This window comes from Primulina tabacum, chromosome 15 (assembly GCF_025594145.1).
Source record: "Primulina tabacum isolate GXHZ01 chromosome 15, ASM2559414v2, whole genome shotgun sequence".
Lineage (NCBI taxonomy): Eukaryota > Viridiplantae > Streptophyta > Magnoliopsida > Lamiales > Gesneriaceae > Primulina > Primulina tabacum.
In genome coordinates, this window is record NC_134564.1 from 2,522,566 (window position 1) to 2,540,898 (window position 18,333).

Sequence of the window (18,333 nt, forward strand, 5' to 3'; positions counted from 1 at the left end):
GAATTTTATAAAATACACAAAAAATTACTTTGAATTGAGAGTATATAAAAATATATTTTGAATTCTACGGATGACAATTTTCCTCGTGGGTTCGAAGCTCTGTGGGGAAACTCAAACCAGACGGGTTCGGGGATACTTTATCAGGTATATATTTGGGTTCAGGATTTTTCAAAAATCCGTCCAACAGACCAAGACGGATATGAGGATGATATTCTCATTGTCAAACCCGTCCTAATAATAATAATAATAATAATAATAATAATAATAATAATGAAAATAACTTATTCTAGTCCATATCATATGTATATTTTTAATAATTAGCATGCTTTATTAAAGATTATATAATGGTCTTTTATAATTTAATAATTTTAAACTCTTCCTTATTAATCCTTTTATTGTTTCAATAAATTACTTGCACTTGGATTGACGGATTTCAATTCCATAGATTTCGATTAGTTTTATTATTTATTATGAAACAATATATCAAATCTTAAATCCACATCTTACTTTTTACACATTACTAACACAAAATATAATTAATTTTCCTAATTAACATGAAATACTATATAAATCTATAAGAAATGCAATTTAAGTTTATCGTCTTACTTCTCTAATCAACAAAAATAAATTTGAATATGTTTGAAATATATCAATCCAAGGGTAAATAAGATTCATTTTTTAAAAAAATTATTTAAATAAACTTATGTAATTTTGCATGACTTCTCCAGCTCCTTAATATTAATAATGTGAATTAATTAAATAATAATATTATGATAAAATAAAAATATAGATTTACAATTATAATAATGATGATAAGTAATTAAGTATAATACTTAAATATAAGAAATAAATTAATACTAATATTATTAATCATAATAAAGAATAATAAAAATTTAAATTTATAATCCAAAAAATAAGGTGCAATGTTATAATGACAATAAAAGTAATAATATTAATAATAATAAGAAATATGTATGTCGTATTTATTTGTATTGTACTTTTTTTATTTATAAATTACAATTATGGATTTAAAAAATTAATTAACAACAAACTAATATAATTTTAGATCCAACTCGGATGATAATAATGTAGAAAAAGTGATCTAATGATGTTGAAGATAATGACGTGGTTTGATTTTTTATGTTTATTAAACCATTGATTATTAATGTAATTATATATGTATTGGATTCTTATATCAATACTATTTAAGTAAAATTTAAGACTTTTTTTGTCAACTCACTGGGTCGAGGATAGAAATTCCCCGATTAGAGAGAACCGGGGATGGAGATTGGTCGGGGATGAGATGAAATTTCCTCGATTAGAGAGAATCGAGATGGGGGAGAGGACTAGGCCAAAAATATAACTTGGAGGCGGGGATGGGATGAAAACCCGTCCCACCCCACCCCGTCCCGCTCGGTCCAGTCTCATTGTCATATCTATTGTATATATCTAGACTTCTACGCTAAAAAAATCATTAAAAATTTAGAACTAATAAAATTTTTCAACTAATGACTGAGACGAAATTGGGAGACGATCTAGAACTTGATAGATATAATTAGCGCGCACAAAACTAAAAACAAAATTGAGAATAAAAACAAACTATAACTATAAGAATATAATTATGAACTATCTCTTAATCTACAAATAATTTGTTCGGTTGAATACTTTTTTATATTTATAATTTATTTACTCTATGTACTCGAATTTAAAAGTTTTCCAGAAAAATAAGTATTATTATTATTATTATCATCAGTGTTCTAAAAATCCCCGCTTAGGACCACCTACCGCCCTGATTTTAGGCTAGTCGAAACTTCTAGCCGCCACCATATTAATCGGTCGCCTAGGAGGCGCGCGAAAGCCGCCTAGGCGATTTTACAATTAAAAATCCGGAAGGTTGAACGATTTTACACTTAATTGGAGTACTTTTGAGGGAGTAATTACTTAATTGAGTATTCAATACTTATTATTATATATTTTTATATATGTATTCAATATTAATATTTTTTTAATGTAGATCCATACTAAGAAAAGAAATAGACTAGATACCGGAAGGTTGAACAATTTAGTGTATGTTCAATTCAATGCCAAGATCATCAACAAGAAGAGAAGGCAAGAAGAAAAAAGAGTGGATGTTCTACTTGCTAGTGAAGCAACTATGGCACAAGGATGGATTGTTGATGGTGGAGATGAAGATGTTGAGACAAATGTTGAAGATGTAAGGGAACTTCACGAAAAAAAATTTGTATCGGATGAAGAGGAGGAAGAAGCCATGGATTTTGAGTTTGAATCCGATACTGAAGAAATATTGGAAAAATATGGAGATGAACTAGAAGAATTAGATGTTTAGGTTTAATATCAATATATTATGTTGGAAAAAATGTTGAACAAATTTAATTTTCATTGTACAACGGTTGTAGTAAAGTAGTAAACTGATGTGGATGATTCATATATAAAAATTTATTAATATATATTTATTTTTACAATTTTAAATTTTATAATAATATATATTTTATATTCAAACATAATACTCATGAACCACTTAATGAATTTAAACTTTAAAAAAAAAACCGCCTAGACAACCGCCTAGGCCCCGCCTAGTCGTCTAGGCGCTAGGCGGTAGGTAACCGCCCGCCTACCGCCTACCGCTTTTTAGAACACTGATTATCATCATTGTTGTTATTAATGATTTACGATGTTGGGTGTCCAAATTAAAATAATTAGCCCATCAACAATATAAATATAATATTTCATCAAATACAATTATTTTTCTAGGAATATCACATCCACAGATTTAATGTTTCATAAAAAATTAAAATTAAAATAAAATGTAATTTTAATTATATTAATTTTCACAAGAAATGAATATATTTATATATTTCTGATGAATGGAGAGACGATCGATCATATGTAATGAAATAAAGTCGATGCAAGATACACGCATGATGAAATCTTCAAGTCCCCTTTAGATAGATATGAGTGCTTCTTTCGGACACGACGAATTAAACTAAATTATTGTTTCTTCTTTATTGGAATGTTGAAAGATCCACAAAGCTTCAGTCACAATGTTGATTTTGATCTATTAATATTTAATTTTCCTTCAAAAATTAATATAAATTATGTTTAAAATATACTTTTACTACCTCAAAAAACATATTTATTAATAACTGAATGCCCATACATTACTATATTTACATATCTTTATTATCATTTTTATTATTATTTTTAATCTATTCTTTTTTTTCCCTGACATGACGCAGATTAGGCATGTAATATTTGTGATCCCACATAAATATGTTTTTATCATGCAATCTTGAATACATAACATAGCTCTAGCCTTTTTAAGGTTTAAGATTTGGGTTTTCTACATAATTTTAAATGCAAAAACTTGTGTGAGACAGTCTCACGGGTCGTATTTTGTGAGACGGATCTCTTATTTGGGTCATCCATGAAAAGTATTACTTTTTATGGTAAGAGTATTACTTTTTATTGTGAATATCGGTAGGGTTGATACGTCTCACAGATAAAGATTCGTGAGACTGTATCACAAGAGACTTACTCTATATTATAATAAATTAATGATTAGTTATGAATTTATGATGCAACTATTAATTTATTATATATTATATTTATTTATATATATCATTTATTCTATTTTATTAAGGATGATCACATGATACTAACTAGCTAGGAGGACACCAACTTTTTTTCCAATTTTACCCTCATATGATACTAATATTACATTTTTGTTATTTTGTTTTTTAAAAAAATTTCAACACACACTTTTATTTTAATTTTTTTATTTCAACAATTCAAATATCAATTTAGTCACTTCATAAATTATAAAATTACACTTTAGTCTATCGATAATGATTAAAAAAAATTTGTACACACACGTATCTCGTGTGCATAATAACTAGTATCAATTAAAAGTACGGTTATATATTTATTAGTTTTATGTTTCTTTTTATAATTATAAATAAAGGGAGATTTTCTTAAATAGTCTCCACACAACTACTATAATCAATTTTAGTCTTTAATTAAATTAATTTACCAAAATAGTCTTTTTATCATATCAAATTACATATATATCCCCTATCATTTAAACCCTATTTGTTGTTGTATAAACTTACATTGACGTAATTATTACGTTTCATAATCATGGTGATTGGTGATTTTGTTTATATTATTTTAGACGATCGGTTACATACGGTTAGCTAAAATTTTGTTAAGAAATAAAATTATACGTCACTTTATGCCTCTAAAATCTAAATCATAGTATTTATCAAACATTTAATTTGTGTAACTTAATATGTTGTGTGCAAACATGTCATGCGAATATAATAACAATATACAACTAATTAACTATGTAAACCCCGAAATGCATGAATCCAACTGAATATTCAGTAATAGGAAAGATAACAATGTCAACAAGCTCGAATTGAACTCCACGTCTGACAATCCCAAAACAGTTCGTATGGCCATCTCCTTCAAAATATTTGAACTTCCAATTCTCAAATTCCAAAATCCTGTTTAGCAAAAAAAAAAAAAAAAAGACATTAAATTCATTACAATTATAAAGTGATTATGAATCACAATTTTGAAGCAATAACTTAAACTTATTGACATTAATTGCAAAGATCTTTCACAAAGTCATATAAAAAAATCTTTTTTTTTTATGGAAAAAACAATAAATTCATTGCAACTAGTAACAATAAGTGAAAATGCTTAAATCTAAAAATGCATTATCTTACCTTCCTATAATGATATTGATCCCAACCAGCCTTGCTTCTACTTGTGTACCAGAAGATCCTATGATTAAAAGTATCCTTTAGTATGAATAGTTCAGGGATAGGTAGAAATTTTTTCAAACACAATAGCTTGGTGATAAACACATAAAGGAATTGGATGAAGGAGCAGAGCCAAACATTAAAATAGACAAAACTTCAAAATATTCTGATACTGAAATTACCCCAAGCATCCCACAAAAGCTATCCTCGAACATAAAGCAACTTGAAGTAGCACAAAACACGGGATGGCTCAAAGAACTAAATGAAATCTAAGAAGAAAAAGAGGTACTGTAGTTTAACCATAGGCGGACAAAAACAGCAACTTTGGTTATCGTCTCAAACACTCTTGCCATGGGAAAGATTTTGGCCAGTAGCACTGACTTGTATCCTCAAAATATTAGCATCTACTCCGTACAATCCTAGCAAATTTGAAGAAAGTATGTAGAGTTCTGGACCAAAGCTACACAAGGCATCTTCATCTTTCAAAATAAAATGGAAGCTTATTGGCTTAGCAGTTTAATGCCCCAAATACAAGATACATTAAGTGAAATTTAACTTACAATATTTCATGGAAATATCTATATATTGGTTATGCAAGAATCTCTTCCAATGCAAGAATCACTTCCAATATTGATCAAATCTAAAAAAAGTAAGAAAATTATTGCCAACATTAAATAACAAAATAATTTTAAAATAAAACAGAAAAAAATACACAAATTTCTTACCAGATTCAATCTCTTCAAGATGATCCAAGCACTTTCCGACGCCACAGTAGAAATAGGAATCGCTAACACATCACGAGCCATCTCAGCCAGAGTAGGAAATTTGGAAGTAATTAACTTTCCACCAAAGAAAAATATCAAAATGTTCATTTGCAACGTCAACATCTTCATCGAGATACCGATCTAACTCAGTCTTAGCATCCATATTTCCACTTTCAGCCTTATGTCTCAAGTATTCTTGTTGTATTAGTGTTCTTGTATGAATATTTCCTATGTTTATACCAGATGGCTCAACTTTACTAGTGGATGATCCTTGAGACATTTTTGAAGTGACCTTCCTATAGTCCTTCAAACAAAGAAGTCATATACAACTTTATTTCAACTCTTAATTGCTCCCCTTTCTCTTGCCCATACATCTTCGAAAGCACAAAAGCCACATAATCAAATTTGAAACGAGGATCAAGCACACATGCAATAAAAATCATCTTATTCATTTTTTCTGGAGCACCCCAATATTTGTCAAATTTAGATTTCATCCTTTTTGTCATCGTAGCCAAAACACTGTCATCACTCTCTACCAACAACTTTAAAACACAAGAAAACTCGCCAATTTCATGAAAGTGGATATTTGAAGTAACATATGATGAACCTGAAACTCTCAACGTAAGATTATAAAAGGCTTCAAGAAACTTCTCCATTTTTCTCACATTTTCCCAATCACCACTTGTCAATGCACCTACATCCTTTCCATCTTCACAAACATGGGTAAGAAGATGATCCAACAATCCAGGATCATGAATACCATAACTTACAAAAGCATTTTCAAATTCCAAAGCAACTTTCAACATCAAGTAAGTAGAATTCCACCTAGTAACAACATCCAAACACAAGGACTTCTTACTTGGTATCTTTTCAAGTTCACAACAATCTTTGAATTTTTTAATCCTTGCAAGAGATTGTCTAATATATCTTATAGCTTGTCTAACTCGTCTTACAGAATCTCCAACTTCTTTCAAGCCATCTTGAACAATGAGATTGATTATATGAGGCACACACCTCACATGAAGGTGTTTACCATCCATCAAATTACTTCCCCATTTACTTAATTGGTTTGACATCTCTTTCACTGTAGTATCATTCGAACTAGCATTATCGACTGTGATAGTGAAGATCTTATCCAAACCCCAATCAAGCAAACATTTAGTGATAACAATTGTCATATCATCGCCTTTATGGCTAGATATTAGAGAAAAATTTAATATTTTTTTTTTTGCAAATTCCAGTTTTTGTCAATAAAATGAGCAGTAAGACACATATAATTAATTCTCTGTATTGAAGTCCATGTGTCTGTTGTGAGGCAAACTCTTAGACATGTCTCCTTGAAAAAAAGCTTAAGATTTTTCTTTTCTTCTAAGAAAAGTTCAAAGCATTCCCTTGTAATAGTCCTACCAGATGGAATTCTAAATGATGGTTGTATCACATTTATAAAGTGTCTAAATCTTTCCATTTCCACAAAACTAAAAGGTAATTCATCGACAAGTATCATCTTGGCCAAAGCTTTCCTACAACCTTCTTGATCAAATCTCCAAGCATTGATTGTTATATGATCTTTTGAAATGTTTTGAAAGGCTATTTTTGCTTGTTTAGTTTCCACATTACATGGATATTTTTTACACTTTTTCAAATGAGCACCCAACGATGAGAAAGGCTATTTTTGCTTGTTTAGTTTCCACATTACATGGATATTTTTTACACTTTTTCAAATGAGCACCCAACGATGAAGTACCATTTAAACTTGAATCGGCAGCATAACTTGAACCACAATAATTACATTTTGCTCTACGTGTCCCATTAGAATCCTCATATTTCTCAAAATGTTCCCAAATAAGATATCTAGGTCTTACAGATTTTCGTTTTTTGCCAACATCAACCGAATCTGCAGATGACGAATTAGGAGCGTTATCATTTGAACTCTTGCTTTCATCGATCATACCCTCCTTTTCTGCCATCTATAAAAAATGAAACAAATTAACCAGTCAAGAAACAATAATGATAAACATTGCATGTGTGCCCTTGCAAAATCAAACCAGAAATACTCCAAATAAAAAACTTTAATTGCTGAATCAATATACAAACATATATGGAAACCATGAATCACGAGGTAGATATACTTTAGGAAAAATAAAAAACTTTAATTGCTGAATCACGAGGTATGAAACCATGAACTAATTATAGGAAAAATTAAAAAGAAAAAAAAGCAATAATGTATCAATATATATGTATATAGAATGGACAGTAGCCACAAAAGAAGAAACGATTAGCATAAGTAACTGATAGGTATTGGCACCCATTTTCACAATACAGTAACCACAAGACCCATTTTCACAATACTTGATTAGCTCACTGGGCATCCGTGGCTGTGGGTGACTTAATTGAAGCCCTTCTAGAAGAGCTTGAACAAGCTTTGGTTAACTTAATTGAAGCCCTTCTGTAAGGTTACCCAAACAATAGGAACCGTTATTTCTCAATTATTGATAGGTCTTGGCACCCATTCTCATCCTCAGCGACCACGCCGACCAGCGTACGTTAAACATCGCTACTTACAGTTACTCCCACAAAATCCTTACAAAATAATCAAATAATAATATGGTTAGCGTTGTGTTGTGGTCTGCATACCTGTGGGCTATGGACTATGGTGAGTGCAGAGTGGTGACTGGTAGTCGTAGTCTCGTAGACGATAGCGGTGAGTGGTGAGTGGTGAGAAAAAAAAACGTCGCCCTGAGAAAGAAAAGAAAACAGATTGAAAATTTATTGTTAAATCCGAATAGGCCCATAACCCATTATACAATATGACCCATTATTCATAAAAGCCCTATACTTAACAATAACATGGCTGGTTCGGTTATTCGGTTTTTTGGGGGAGTAAAACCGAAAATCGAACCGAAAAACCGAATCTCATAAATTTTAAAACCGTAACCGGCCGAAAAATCGAACCATTTAAACCGAATTATTTGTTTCGGTCAGTTTTTTCGGTTTTTCGGGTTTTATGCCCACCTCTAACAGTATCGCAGGAGTGACCGGTTATTTAAAGAATTTTGGGGTACCAATGTACTACATAAAAACGTTTGAGGGTTAATGTGTATATATTTATCAAAATAAGGCCGTAAATTTGTGCTAAAATTGCAAACGAGTCCTCCCGTCCCCTCCGAGAGAATTGAAAGAGACTTGGACACCAATATCGTCAAATCTCCACATCCCCTGTACGGACAGCCACCTTCCTCCATGAACGGAGCCAACGTACAACACCTTCAGAAGCATGGTACAACTCGCGTCTGCAAGTATGAGAAAGACGACTCCTTTCAGTGCTCCAATGGAGACTCCATAGAGAAAAAAACCCCATCGCAGATCGGTTACGACGCCACCCACTCGCCGCACGCGCTCCACGATTCCGGTGGAGGTGGGGTCATGGACGGTGTGGAGATGGTTGGCCCTCACGCGCGTAATTCGTGTTTGGCCCCGGTTGTGGCGTCTGCCGGTGGGGATGTTAGTGCGGACCAGCCTACGCTGTCGTTTCACGGGAAAGTTTATGCCTTCGACTCCGCTACTCTGGAGAAGGTATTTTGCCTCTCATTCCGTTTTCCGTTTTAAGATTTTTCCTTGTACTGAATGGAAATGATCACCTCAGATTTCCGTTGGTGAACTCGAGAATCTAAAGTGAGCGTAGGTTATTATGGTTCATTGATTTTGTAATGTGATGCGTACCCGCGGTTTTGGGTATTTTATCAGTAGTTGGCTTTGTGCTTAGCTCGTATGTGACATTTTAAGCCGCCCCTCCCAAATTTATGTTTAGGTTCAGGCAGTTCTGTCACTGTTGCGGCTATGAAGTACCCACTGGTATTCCCACACCTGGGATGACTCCTCCAAACCAGCGGGTGTGGATATGTTAACTTGATTTTAATTTACTGAAATATCTTGAGACGGCATGAATTTACGGCTGTAAAGACCTTTTCATTTGCCCTAATAGGGCTTGGCTGGTCAATTAAGAAGGTCAAGTCAACCACAAAGGGCTGCTTCTTTGAACCGTTTCCGAGAAAAGAGAAAAGAACGCTGCTTTGGTAAGAAGATTCGTTATAATGTGTGCAAGGAAGTTGCTCTCAGGTAATAAAAATATTAGAGAACGTCCAGTAGCAATTGGTGTGTTGTAATTGTTCTCATATTTAGGCTCTTATTTCTGCTTCTTCACTCATTGAAAAGCCAGCTATGTAAAATTTTCATTGATAACAGCACATATTGTAGTTTAGCTTCAGTTGTCAAACTTTTATTCTGACTGTTAAAATTGCTTTTGTCATTTGCATGAAATGAGTGTTTGTGAATCACCTGATTCAGTGAACATTTAAGCATTAGGTGTGAAACAACACTAGGTAGTAATCTATTTTTAAAAGGGGGGAAGAATGTACATTTCTTCCATTTATCATTTCAATGGATGTGTTAATGTAACCTTTGTATTCCATTTAACATAAGTTTTTGTTTTCTTTTACACTGGTAGTTGAAGCGAGTTCAATTATGGTTTATTAAATTGATATGATGCGATATTGGTGTTGTAAGAAGGTGAGTTTGGTAAATGGTTGTCACTATGGGGTTAAAAACATGTCATACTATTCCTAAAACACACAATATGTAGTACAGAGCATTCTTATGTTCTACGAGATTAAGCTGCTTGCTATTTTTATATTCTTATGTAACAAGAGAGATTCTACATCAAGACATACTTCATAATTTTATGATGGTTTCAGAATCAAGATCTTGAATCATAATGTCTGGCTTTGGCATGAGATTTTGCTAGTTATCATATTTAAACATTAATGGCTAGCCCAACTCATTGCCATGCTGATTTTAAATCTGCATCTATGTATCATACATATGCTCTAAATTCTGCCAGGATGCAGCGGAAGAAAGGTCAGTTTACATCATCCAAGTCCGTTCCTGATGAACCGGGTTCACTCACTGCAGATTTCGATGGTGGCCAAGAAGAACAGGAGACCTTGTGAGTGTCATTTTCTCAATTATGTGGTTTTGTTACTTGTTACTTGTTAAGCCCCGTTGTCCTCTTCCTGTTTTTCTTGTTATTTTTACATAGCAGATAAATGATTGATTGAGCCACAGCGGAGACACATTGATCTTTGTTCCGTGATTTGTTATTGGATTTTTAAGTATCGTTGGATCTCCTTGCCTATAGCAGATGTAGGCATTGTGGGATTAGTTCGAAGTCCACTCCTATGATGAGACGTGGGCCAGATGGACCAAGGACACTGTGCAATGCATGTGGTCTGAAGTGGGCCAACAAGGTGCTGTATATCACTGGTTTAGTTTATCTTACTTAATGTTGTTCAGGTTGCTATGAATTTGCTTTTTCCCTTGTGGAACTTACTGTGTTTCCTTGAAGTGGTCATAGGCACTTCATCTGCGTACTTTGAATTCTACTTTTAGGGATATGTTGACACCTTATCCAAGTAAAAATTAGTATGTATATATATGTACTTGTTCGTTTTAACAAACCAACCTTCACAACCAAAACTTGATATTTAATTCAGTCGTTCAACTCGCTATTTAAATTCAATGCTTATGTTTGTTCGTTATTGAGAACACTTGGCCACGGTAATAACACCTATCTTATTGTGTTCATATTACAACGCAAACTCTCCTTTTCAGGTCTTTGTTTTGCCTGTTTCAAGTTATTTATAATACAGTAAATTCTTTGTTTGGTCCTGTTGGGATTGATGAGTTCATACATAAGAGTTTTATAGGATCACTTTTAGTAAAATTCTTGACTGCTAATTTGACTTTTGAAAGGATGTTTCTAAATTCTGTTGTAACTTTGAAAGTGTCGTTTCTCTATAGTTTTTTAACAAAATTTCCTGGTAATTCATCATTTCCATTTTTTATAATTTTTCAGAAACCCAGTGTGGTTATCTGTATTTAACATTACCCGCAGAAGAGAGTTGCCCTCCCTCATGTGCATTTAAAACCAGATTCAGCTCTTTGCTACATGCGAGTCAATTTATACATAAAAATCATATTTTCCTTTTCATATGGAAAAACACTTAACCACTTATCGTGACGTCAGAATAAATTATCCTATGTGGATAAAATTCAATTATACCAAGTCTACTCCATTCAAAAGTTTCTTATTGTTGAATAGATGCTATTAGTGCTCTAAATTACTCACATTGAAGCTTTTGCTGTTGCAGGGAGTACTACGAGACCTTTCAAAAGTTCCAGTTGTTGACGTGCAACCACATTTTACGAATGCCGTTGGGATTAAAAGCCATATCATGAAGGCTGAAATGCTGAAGGCGATGAAGAGGAAGAAGGCTGAGCAATCAGAGGCTCCTCCTCACCTTTCTCCCGAGCCGCAGGAGAAGATCGCCAAGAAGAAGGGCTCCGACCCTATTGTTACTGTGCAGAATATTTCTTTGGGGGTCGGGAACTCCTCCTCTGGCAAGCAAAAAGAGCAGGGGGGCTCCTCGAAGAAAGACCTCTGGGCTGGTGGGAAGGGCCTTATGGTAGAGGTTCGAGACTCGGCTTCTCCGCCAAGTTGCCGAGTTCGGGTCGAGAGGCCCATTTATGGCCCAGAAGTTTCTCTCTTCCGGGACTCTTCGGGCCCGGTGGCATTGAGTTTATTGCAGAATTTGATTTCTGATGCTGACCTGCAGTTGGTGCAGAGGGCCTCCGATGAGGAGGTGGAAGAGCGGATGTCCCTCGGCTTTCTCCAGGCAAGTGTACTTCACATTTTCATAATTATATTATCTTCGCGCACAATTTCACTTGTTTTATTTCCCCTCTGCATGGTATATTATTTGCCGGGGAGCACTCCCTCCGTGCTAGTCATGTCCGAGCAGCCTCCCACAACCAACAAAAAGAGCTAGATGATGTGAGGGCACGACACGCGGAGCTGATGGAGCAGCTCCGGGCCACAGAGGCTCGGGCAATGGAGGAGAAGGCATCTATTATGGCCGAGCTGGAGGAAGCTCGGAAGCGAAACGCCCTAGCGAAGCGGGAGAGTGCCCGGCTGGCCGAGAAAGCTATTAGTTTGGGGGCTCAACTGCAAAGCCAACGGCTGGATGCCGAGACTCTTTGGGCAACGAAGAAAGAAGACTTTATCAAGTCTCAGGAGTTCGATGTTCTCTGTTCAGAAAAGGCGTTGAAGTACTTCGAGCTTGGCTTCCAGGGTTGCTTGGCTCAATTTCGGGCCAACGGCTACTCGGAATTCAAGCACCCTGCTTCCTTCCTCAACTTAGAGAAGACACTCAAGGATATGTTCAAGAGAGGCGAGCTTTCTGGGGAGGAAATGTCCGAGGAGGAGTCTTAATTTTGCATGTCATTGTACTTTTGTTTTTATTTTTGTTTGAAATAGCTAGATCCTTTTATTCCAATGAAAATCATTTTCTTTTCATATTTAGTTTTCTTACCCGAGCCACTTATCCGAGTTACGAAAGAAAATGATAAAAAAATTTCTCTAGTGTTGATACAATAATCCGAGAGGCGTCTACTTGAGCAAGATATGAAATGTTTAAAATTTCGTTGTGTTGAATTAATAATTCGAGCAACGTGTCTGCTCAGGTAGGATGTAAAAATTTAAAATTTTTGGTCTTGTGAGACGATCTCGCGAATCTTTATCTGTGAGACGGGTCAATCCTATTGATATTCACAATAAAAAATAATAATTTTAGCATAAAAAGTAATATTTTTTTATGGATAACTCAAATAAAAGATCGGTCTCACAAAATACGATCTGTGTCTTACACAAGTTTTTTTCAAATATTATAACCTGAGTAGGATATTCACTGAGTAAGATGTATAAAGTTAAATTTCACTAAGTTTTGGATTTGTAACCCGAGCAGGGTATTCACCGAACAAAATGTCAAATCTTAAAATTTTGCTCAGGTTTTGGACTTAAACTCATGCAGGGTATACACCTGAGTAAGTTGTAAAATTTAAAATTTAGCCAAATATTGAACTTGTAATCCGTGCAGAGTATTCACCCGAACAAGATGTAAAAGATTAAAATTATTGCTAATTGTTGAACTTGTAATCCGAGTAGAGTATCTACCGGGAAAAAGGAAAAAAGGTAAAATTTTGCTGAGGTTTGAACTTGTGACTCGTGCAGAGTATTTATTCGAGTAAAACATAAAATTTTATTGTGCATCAATCGGGCATATTCATGGATTGTCGAGATGGTCAAACTTTTGTATTTGACAAGCTATGTTGGTCTTATTAGCTGCTGAGTGGGTCGGAATTTATAATTATCAAGTTGTGTTGGGTTTATGAGGTGTAAAACTGATCGGACTTTGTAATTGTCAAGTTGTGTTGGGCTTATGAAGCACCGAGCTGGTCGGACTTTGTAATCACCGAGCTGAGCTGGCCAGGCTTTGAAATTTCCAAGCTGTGTTGGACTTATAAGGTGTCGAGTTGGTCGGCCTTTGTAATTGCTAAGTTGTGTTGGGCTTATGAGGCGGCGAGTTGGTCGGGTTACATTTTATTGCGTTGAATAACTTTATCAAATCGGGTGATCAGAGACAAATTTGTATAAAACTATCTGGTCGGAACCAGAACCAATGTAATAAAGGGTACTATCTACTCGAGCAAAATAATAACTAGAAGAAAATAAATCCGAACATAATGATAAAAATTTAAACAAAATTAAAAAAAAAAATCAATAAAACTGACGGTATTTATGAGAAATCTCCTTAAGATTAGTACTTTTAACTACAAGAAAATAAATCCGAACAGAATGATAAAAATGTAAACAAAATTAAAAGAAAACAATAAAACTGACCGTATTTATGAAAAATCTCCTTAAGATTAGTACTTTTCTGAGATGACTGTCACGCCACGGATTTGAGACACAATGTTGCTTTCAAATAAATTCTAAAAATAAGAAGTCTCGTAGTACAAAATTTAACTAAACCAATATATTATTTCATAACGAAGTTTGTGCTTACGTCCAAAAATACAAAATACAAGCCAAATATATCAGCGGAAGCTAAAATCTATCAACATAACAGCATCGAAAATCAAATAACGACGATTATTTTAAGTTTCTTCTTTTCACCAGTCCTAAAACTAGGTATGCTTTTCCTCTTTGAGTTCTTCCTTTCTTTTATGTGGGAGAGGAGTAAGAGGTAAGTGTTTTAGAAAATAACAAGGGTCATTCTAGTACATATAATAATGTATAGATGGTTTTTTTTAAAAAAAAAAAACCATGGTCATTTTCATGGTTCATAGCATAACATATCATGGCTTAAACATAAACATGTTCCATGAAACATAATCTTGACGCCATAAACATATAACACTTCCATTCATCTTCCTTTAACGGTTAAGCGATATCAGTCCCTAATTGGTAATCATCTAAGCGGACGAGGCCGTAACAACAGTTGTATCCCACCATACACAAATTTGGAGTTCCGTCTCATTTTCAGTTGAATCTTTATAGTGCCAACACTTAACACTGAGATTCATACACTTTACATGTTTTACTGATATTATTCCTAATTTTAATCATATAAGGGAGCGAGGTCGTAACAATGGTTGTATCCTAATTAAGCGGCGAGATTCCGTCAAGTTCTTGTAGCAACTAGAGTTATAATAAGGTTTTTCGAGCAACCAACCGGCAGCGAGACTTCGTCTTTATCTTGAGCACCAGCGGCCAGAAGCGTTGCACGCACACTTATTTATGTTCTATCTGCTTCACAACCAACAACCAGCTTCTTCATGCTACAAATAATTTACAGTAAGTGGGATTACGTTTTAAAACTCGATATTTTTTATTTAAATCGATTGATCTTGATATGACCCATCCTCTTTTCAACCATTATTTCAAACTGTTGATTGACTTATAAATGTTGAACCATTGATGATATACGATAATGTTGAACCATTGATGAAATATGATATCGAACTATTGGAAAATTTTAATATCAAACTTCCGCTTGATTATGGTATTATTGAGAAGTTTGGTTGATTACTATATGTATTTTTTTTATTGGAGGTATGATATAAGGTTTCGAGCATTGTTATGATTTGGTTTGAAATGATAAAGAAAATTTTCCGAACTGTGTCCCTTACATGGTGGGTAAGAGTAATCATGATATGACCCTGATGTGGTGGGTAAGAATAACCTATATATGGTCTCACCCTTTGGAGGAATTACATACAGGAGATTGATCCGTAACACCATGAGATATGAGATGAATTTCAGTATTACTTGATATATGTTGCTTGATTTGAGATCAAGTTTTTGTTACGATGATACCATTTTTATAATACTTGAAAAACTTTGTACTCTATGATTAAGCATCCTGCATTTATTTAAAGATTATATGTATATTTTTTATTCTGTATTCGATCAGTCCCCTAAGTATTTCACAAAATACTCACCCCTTAGAATCTCACCCATATTTAAGCGTAGAACAAGTTAAAGATGAGGAACAAGAGCAATTGTGGGGATAATGCTGCAGCTTTTTCGGTGAAGAAAGATTTTTTATTTTTATGTCATCTTTGATTATAGTTGTACGCTTCCACATTTTTTCATCGCTTTTAAGACGATTATCTATTTTATAAAGTAGACTGTTATTTGATTACTACGAGGCTTGTTGTTTTGTGTTTGTGTGATTGTGAAATAACGTCGAATTTTAACATAAACGCCATGGTTTTGGGGCGTGACAACTTGTATCTTCTCCTCTGGTTAAGATCATGAAGATACCAATTCCACTGCCAGTTTAACAAGAAGAGTTGTCAACAAAGATCTTCCACTGTTTTTTTCTTCTATCTGAATTGTTTCTTCCAAGAAATCATCCAATATTTGGGTTTTAATGGCATCCTGAGGTTAAAACTTAATATGATACTTACTGAGCTCGGTTACCCATTTGACGAGTCTCCAAGAAGCATCCACATGTGAGATAATTCTTCCCAAAGTGCTATTAGTGAGTTCCGTGATGGGATAAGACAAGAAATATGACCCCAATTTTTTAAATGTGATGACTAAAGCTATTGTGTAGCTGAGCTCGGCTCTTTTTAGGGCATAACTGACAAAGTAAATGAGCTGATGAACTGAGCCGCATCTTTTGACTAAGACAAATCTTGCTGCTTGTGTGGCGACTGCTAGGTATACCAATAACTCTTACCCTCGAATAGGCTTATTGAGGAAGGGAAATCCACCTGGATAGGATTTTCAGCTCTTGAAAAGACTGCTCACTTTCTGCATTCCATTCGAAGTTCAATGCTTTTCGAAGAACTTTGAAGAATAGGAGACTCTGGTCGGCTGACCGAGCAATAAACTTTGACAGAACATCAATCCGATCTATCAACTTCTATACTTCACAGACATTTTGATGTGATTACATAGTGGCTAGTGCATGGAATTTGTCTGAATCGACCCCGATTCCCCGTCGGGTAATAATATACCCCCAAAACTTTCTCGTCGTATGAAGCCCAAAATTACATTATGTCGGATTCAAATTCCGTCTATAATTACGAATAGTAGAGAAAATATCTTCAAGATCACTGATAAAATCATCTGATGCATTGGACATAACAAAATATCATCAGCATATACCTCTACATTACGACCGATATAATCTTTAAACACTTTGTCCACGAGACTTTGGTAAGTGTAAAGCACACCTTGTCTCATTCCGACTCGACCAAGGGGTTTTGATGGTACCCTTGGTAAGCATCCAGAAAGCATAAGAGCTTGTACTATAACAAAAATGACTTTTTTACAGCAGTCGGAGGATGCATAAGACACAAATAAAAATTGTTGAAAGTTGTAGGTCATTGACAGCACGCAAAACATGTTGCATAAAAGACTATCAACAAAACGCAATGCACTTTGTAGAAAATAAAATCAACAATGCCCGATGCATACATTGGAAAAATAAAATCTACAGCATGCAATGCATGCCGCATAAATAAAATCAACAATGTGCAGTGCACGTCGCAGAAAAGGAAATCAACAACGCACAATGTACGTTGCAAAAACAACTGCTGAATTCAAACAAATCCTAGCTACAACCTTCGGTATTTCCCATGTTAAATATAAAAAGAAATTATGCAAATTCAAAATCGTACATACTGGTTTTTCAAAAGAACGAATATGAAGTAGATAATGGCAATAAACCATATATTTGCATCTAGAAGCCAGGAACTGAAGTTAGGAATATTGAATCCAAAAATCTGCTACAAAAATAATTAGTAATAATAATTGTATACATACCTCGCTGTTTAATCCAAGCAGTAGTAACAACTAAAAAATTCCATAGATGACAAAAAGAGAATCCTTTCGCCACCAAGACAACATCATTAACATCGACCGATGATATAAATCATATTGGAAAAATAAAAGAGAAATCTTACAATGATAACATCTTAAGACACTTAAAAACCAAAGTTAAAGTTCTATATTTTTCAAGCACAATTGTTATATCTATTGTCGCACATGATAAAAGTTAAAAATTTAAAATGAGTTTAACGAGCTACAATGTATTTCTAGTATGTGTTCCACAACATACCTTCGTACCCCTGTGAAATTAAAAGCCGACCAGGCAAAAATATCCTTTATTTTTACTTAAGCACTTGAGTAGCCTCCCCTTTAGTGGCTCGGACAGATTTTTGGTGATCCTGATCTCAGCAGACGAAGCAGATATAATGTATTTCTCGCAATTTTCTTTCGTGGTGACTTGGGCATCTTACCCAATTCGATTTAAATGATAATGTCCTCGCTTTGTGGGCTGGCTCAGATGCTAAGTTTTAAATGCCTTCTT

At 34.3% G+C, this 18,333-nt stretch overlaps 1 long non-coding RNA gene and 1 pseudogene across 1 annotated transcript; one reads left to right on the forward strand and one right to left on the reverse strand.

The window, feature by feature from the left end:
- Positions 1-4,377: 4,377 nt before the first annotated feature.
- On the reverse strand, positions 4,378-7,601 carry LOC142527189 (uncharacterized). The gene is made up of 3 exons (XR_012815413.1): positions 5,513-7,601; positions 4,752-5,427; positions 4,378-4,526 (listed from the first exon to the last, which is right to left on the reverse strand). It is a non-coding gene; the product is annotated as an uncharacterized LOC142527189 (long non-coding RNA).
- A 1,067-nt stretch (positions 7,602-8,668) lies between these two features.
- LOC142526829 (uncharacterized) lies at positions 8,669-12,962 on the forward strand (annotated as a pseudogene).
- Positions 12,963-18,333: the final 5,371 nt, after the last annotated feature.